This window comes from Phyllostomus discolor, chromosome 9 (genome assembly GCF_004126475.2).
Source record: "Phyllostomus discolor isolate MPI-MPIP mPhyDis1 chromosome 9, mPhyDis1.pri.v3, whole genome shotgun sequence".
NCBI lineage: Eukaryota > Metazoa > Chordata > Mammalia > Chiroptera > Phyllostomidae > Phyllostomus > Phyllostomus discolor.
In genome coordinates, this window is record NC_040911.2 from 60,618,382 (window position 1) to 60,624,845 (window position 6,464).

At 41.5% G+C, this 6,464-nt stretch overlaps 1 long non-coding RNA gene across 1 annotated transcript; it reads left to right on the plus strand.

The window, feature by feature from the left end:
• Positions 1 to 1,004: 1,004 nt before the first annotated feature.
• On the plus strand, positions 1,005 to 4,849 carry LOC118496899. The gene is made up of 3 exons (XR_004899460.1): positions 1,005 to 1,252; positions 3,324 to 3,417; positions 3,647 to 4,849. It is a non-coding gene; the product is annotated as an uncharacterized LOC118496899 (long non-coding RNA).
• The last annotated feature ends 1,615 nt before the right edge of the window (positions 4,850 to 6,464 follow it).

Genomic DNA, 6,464 nt, shown 5'->3' on the forward strand with positions numbered 1-6,464 from the left:
TTTAGAATGGAAGGGCAGATAAAGTGCTTCTCAGATAAGGTCAAGTTAAAGGAGTTCATCATCAGCAAGCCCTTATTTTATGAAATGTTAAAGGGACTTATCTAAGAAAAGAAGATAAAGAAAAAACATGTATAGTAAAAGGACAGCAAACTCACAATTATTAACAACCACACCTTAAGCAAAACCAAAAGAAACTAAGCAAACAACTAAAACAGGAACAGAAACACAGAAATGGAGATCACATAGAGGGTTAGCAACAGGGGAGTGGTAGGAGGAGAGAGGGGGAAAAGGTAAAGAGAATAAGTAGCATAGATTGTAGGTTGAAAATAGATAGGGGGAGGGTAAGGATAGTATGAGAAATGTAGAAGCTAAAGAACTTATAAGTATGACACATGGACATGACTAAAGTGGGGGATATGGGTGGGAGAGGGTGTATAGGGTGGAGGGGAGTGAAGGGGGGAAATGGGACAACTGTAATTGCATAATCAATAAAATATAGTAAAAAAGAGAAAATAAAAAAAGGAATGAGCATATATTATCAAATACTAGAAGAGTCTGTGTGTCTTTGTGTCTATGTTGGTGTGGGGGAGGGTTAGGGTGCCATGTGGTCAGGGTTTGCCCTCATACCTCTGTTAATCCTAGCAATCTCTTCCTCCTTTGTTGACTTTGCCTTTGGCTAGCTCTCCTTCCAGACAAAGATGGCCACAAGCTACAATCAGGACGCAATGTTACTTTCTATGGCCTATGGGGAGAGGATCACTCTCCCAATCATGGAATAACAAGCTTTCCTTCCAGTTTGATTGGGCCAAGATAAATCATGGCCTGCCAAGACCAATAACAACCTCCTCTGGGAGGGTGTGCTGTGCATTGATTGGGTCAAAGCTCAGATTTATGAGTTAATCAGTGGCAAGAGAAGGTGGGCTCTATTTTACTGATAAGAAGCAAACCTGTCAGAGTGTGTGGTAAAGCCCTAAACACATTGGGTTCCATCAGGAGGAAGGGAAGTGGAATCCTGCTGTGTGTGAGCATCCATGTCAACTTTAGTACCTGGGATGTTTTCTTTTGTAAAATAACTATACCAGCAATTAAAAAATGTTGAAATGATTGCTCATTCCACAAATGACTGATCAACTTGCAAACACCATCAAATCTGAATTACTTTCATGGAGAATGTGGGTAGAAAGGGGAGGCAAGAATCAAGATCCCTGATATCTAGGAGCTCGCAGAGTATATGGGAATACAGAATACAGGTGTGAGTGAGTGGAAAGTGGGTAATGTGGGTGGTGAACATCAGAGGATTGTTAACACAAAGCAGTTCTCTCCAGGCAACCAGGTCAGGATCTGCAGGGGAATCTAACCCACAGTGGGCACATTTGCACTGAATTTAAGAAAATATGTCACAGCCATTAGGACAATCCATATTTTGTTTTTAAATGGTGTGGAAAATTTAAAAGGATATAAGGCATATCTGACATGTAAGAATGTGGCTTAATTTTGAAATGTGAAATTGGCTTAGACTCACAAGTTTAATTGGTAAATATGTGGGAATATGATGAAGTTTGTAAATCAGAACTTAAGTGTTTAAGAGAACATTGATTTTCTACAGTTCTAAGTTTGAAATAGATTTAAAAAGGGCTAGGTGGTATGTTAGTTTTCTATCACTGCTATAACAAATTACCACAAACTTAGTGGCTTAAAACAACAGAAATGTGTTATCTTCAATTTTGTAACTCAGAAGACTGGCATTGGTTTTGATACAGGATGCAACCAAGATGGGGACCCAAATAGGGATTTGGAATGGGGTCCAGAACTCAAGGTGTCCAGGAAATATTAGGATGTCCTCACCCCCCACCCCACAGGTGTGGGTTGGGGGAAGGGACACATGGAGCAGGGCCATTGAAAGCTGTTTTGCATAGCAACAGCCTTGCAGCAAACCTCTGGTATGGTCATTTAACATATCTATAACCTTTAGCTGGTTACATAGATATGTTAAATAGCTGTGACCATGCTCTGAGCCAGGGGAATGGAAGTAACTTCCCCACCAAGACATAACTGGGGGGGCAGGTCCCCCGAGTTACAGCACCTGCATGGGCGCTTGAAGAAGATTGGCTTCATGACATGGGGTCATGCCTGCCCAGACTCACGATGGCAGCGCAGTAAAGCTGGAAGGATATGAGAGTGCTGGCAAGTGTAGCCAATTGTGGGATGAGTCATAAATGGGGCTGCAGAGAAGATTGGTGTGGGGATTTAAACCCAAATGCAGCAGCCATTGGAGAGGACCATGCGGCTTTGCCAGAGTGGGGACTTCTGAAGCCCTGTGAGAGAGAATCACCATGTGGCTTTAGCAGAGAATTGCCTCTTGGCTTTGGTAGAGTGATGACCCCTCCTCTCTGCAGCCATTGGAGAGAGAACCATGCAGCATTGCCAGAGTGGGGCCCCCCGCAGCTTTAGAAGGGGGAACCACCACCTGTCTTTAGCAGAGATCCCAGCGACATAGATAATGGTGCCGGGAACCAAGGGAGGCTTACCAGCCAAGATGGATTACTGGGAAGAACTGAGGGCTGCCTGAGCTGCGGACTTCTGTTTCTTTTCCTGACATATGGTACTCCAGACAGGGAAAAGGGGGGAATGATGGACTGTGTGTGCTTGTGGGTGTTTTAAGAGACTTTGGGATTTTGATGAAGACATTAGGTCATTACTTTAAGTTTGTATAGCATTAAATAAACATTTCCTTTTCATGAATCTCTGGCATTGAGAGATGTCTTTCCTATAAGGTGGTGGACATAACAAACCTGGGATGATATAATAGTATATCATCCCAGGCCCACCCTTTTGTTTGGTAACAGTCTCACTGGGCTAAAACCAAAGGTGTCAGCAGAGATGAGTTCCTTGCTGAAGGCTCTGGAAGAAATTTTGTTTCCTCATCTTCTCCAGCTTCTAGAAGCACCCTCATTCTTTGTTTGGTGGCCCTATTTTACCATCTTAAAGCCAGCGATATGACATTTCTTTGAGCCTACTTCCATCATCCATCATCCATCTCTGACTCCTCTGGGTCCATCTTCTACTTCTAAGGACCCTTGATTATATTGGGTCCACCTGGATACCAGGGCACTCGCCCTGTTTTGTGGCCAGCTGTTTAGCAAACTTAGCTCCATCTGCCATCTCCATTCCCCTTTTTGATTTAACCTAACATACTCACAGGTTCTGGGGATGAAGATGTGGACATCTTTGGTGGGGGCAATATTTTGCCTACCACAGGTGCTTAGAAAATATGCCTGGGTAATTTGTAATGCTGCCTGGACAGTAATGGGGATTGTATTCAGTTTAAAAATGCAGGTTAATGCTTTGGCTGGTGTGGCTCTGTGGATTGAGAGCCGGCCTGCAAACCAAAGGGTCATTGATTGGATTTCCAGTCAGGTAACATGCCTGGGTTGTGAGCCAGGTCCCCGCTAGGGGACGCATGAGAGGCAACCACACATAGATGTTTGTCTTCCTCTCTTTCTCCCTCTCTTCACCTCTCTTTAAGAATAAATAAATAAAATCTTTAAAAAATACAGGTTAAAAACATTAAAGTAATATAATTAATATGGTAGTTTAATAATAATGTGCCCCCACTGCCAATTAAATTACGACTCTCTTGTTCAAGGCCCCTTGCAATGTGACATTGATGCTCCTTCTGTCAAGAGAAGATGATTTCTCCATGTCATTGAATTTGGGGCAGGCTCCTGACCACTTTCACTAATGGAAGGTGGCTAGAGACTGAGACCTCCATGTTGTGAAGAAACCTGGGTGTAGCTTACTGGAGCTCCACATGGAGAAGGACTGAGCTCCCAGCCATATGAATGGGGCCATCATGGATAGCCAGGACCCGCTGAAGCCATCAGTGAGGCAGCCCTGTGTATAAGCCTAGGGAAGACAAGAAGCAGAACTTCCCATATTGCTAACCAGCAGAATTGTGAGAAATAATAACTGGTCACTGAGTTGTGGGGTATTTTTTTTTTTCACAGAAACAGGTAATCCAAACAACTAAACTATAAAAGGGATTGCTTGTTGAAGAAAACTTAACCAGTTAATCTGAAACTGTCCAAACACTAATCAAAGAGGAAATAAGAGTCTACTTGTATGTATTTAAAATTTACAAGAAATACAATAGAATGATAATTTGTAAGTGAAAATTTTTAAAAATTGAAATGAATTTTTAAAATTTTACATCTTTAATAAATTGTGTATTACTTTGAAATATGGTTAGTCATCCTTTCTTTTGACTTCATCAGACATATTAGTGAAGCCCCTACTCAAAAGCCTGCTACTCTGGAACCCTGTTCAGGGAGGGCGCACCCAATTACCAGTGTCTGGAAGTATGAGCTGCTAACATCTTATAGCTTCCCTCTTCCCCAGAATGACCCCAATCCCACATAACCCTTTCCCCAGAGATTTCTTGGAGGTGGAGCCAGCCCATACCCCTGCTGGACTAACAGTGACAAAAAAAGCTAGTTCCCTGGCCTCTGCCAGGTAGAGCAGACAGCCAGATGGAATTTCTGCTCCACACAGCTTCAGCTGTGGATCAGGCAAAACTGAACTCCAAAGGAATCTCCTATTCACCCACATTTCCCACCTGCTCCTGCCTCCTTCAGCTTTCTCCTGAAAGCTTTTCCCATGATAAAGCACCTGGTGAGAATCCCCATCTCAGGCTCTGCCTTCAGGACACCAGCTAAAGTCAAGCTTATAAAGTGGTAGGGATGGTCACAGATTTCCTAACTTGGACCAGGCTTGCCATTTGGAGGAGAAACCCTACTTGGTGTGAGTTTATTTTTTCTTTAATATGTTTTTGTGTTGCATGTGATAGTATTTCACTTATGATATTCCATCAGTGATCATAAGAAAATTAGTATATTGTTTTCTTTTTGTGTTTTCTCAGAATTTGGTGTCCTATGTATTGAATAAAAATAAATAGGAGGTTTTTTCTTTTTATTGCTCCAGACCATTTAAAATAACATTGGATTCTGTTACTTGAATTTGAAGCTTTCATCACATTTCATAGAAATTATATGGAACTTGGGGGAAGGGTTCAGACCTTTAGTAACATTCTCAATTTTTCCATGGCAACCTATCTGTTTAGATATTTATTTTTTTTGAGATCAGAAGTACTTTTTTTCTAAATAAAAAAAGTACAGGTACTGTAGGTATTTCTTGAGTAAGATTAATTCTATTTTATTTACATAACATTAAATATTCTCTCAAATTATTTTTTCTTGTTTCTATTCTTAGTTCTACATTTTCAGTTTTAATTTTGTTTTTTCCTTCTTTTACTTTTCTGTATGAAAATAGTTTTGTTGCTTTCTAATATGTTAAAAGTGAAAGCAATATAAAAAATAAAGTAAAAATCACTTGTATAAACTTATAATGCTAAACCAGCCTTAAATTCTTAGAATATATTTTTGGCATGATCTTTCATATTTCTATGTCTTTTGAGTAAACTCAGTTTGCCAATATTTTTCTTGGGATTTTTTTTTTTTTTTGCCTCTCTCCATACAAGTGCTTGGTCAGAGGATGTTTTGCAAATGCTCCCTTTTTTTCTGTTGACTAGATCTGTGCCAGGCAGTATAGTACTCACTAGCCACATGTGGCAATTAAGTCCTGAGATGGGTTGTATGTGTGCTATACACACTGGCTTTCGAAGACAATGAAAACATAAGAATATAAAATAGCTAAAAAATTCATAATGGACTAAACATTGAAATGATAATATTTTAATTATATTGGGTGAAAACATATGTATAATCACCTGAAATCAACTTGTGTTAGGCATTTAAAAAGAACTTTACTGGAGCCAAGAAAGGAATGGAGATGGGAAGAAATAAAGATATGCAGTGGATATGTAACCTGACCTAGGGATCCCCCAAAATCCCAAAGCCCCCCACAGCTATTGCTTGGGGGATGAGAGGAGCAAGCAAGGCCATTGAGAGCTACTTTGCATATCTGAAGAACTTGTCCAGTGTTTTAGTAATGTTAAAAGCTGTACCAGCTCAGAGCCAAGGAGATGGGCTTGACTCTAATCCATGATGCGATGTAGCTGGAGGGGCTTCTTGCATCTATGAGAGTGCCTTGGAGGTGGCTTCTGCATCATGGGGCCACGTTTGCCTGGACTAACAATGGCAGCCAAGAAGGCAGAAGAAACCAGAGTACTGGAAGGGGTAACCCAGTGTAGGAGGAGTCTGGAAATCAGGTTAGAAAGGAAGATCCATGCTGGGATTTAAACCCAGGTGTGGCAGCCTTGTGGGGGCTTAACCATGTGGTTTGGGACTGGAGAGGGAGCTCTCCCTCCCCCTCTTAGGCACACTCTCTCTTAACCATGCTAGAGCTCTGGACCATGTGAGAAGGAGAGCAGGAGAGCCATGAGAGGTTCTCGCTCTCGCTCTCGCTCTTGACCATGCAGCTGGGGAAGGAGAAGCCTCTTGACTGTG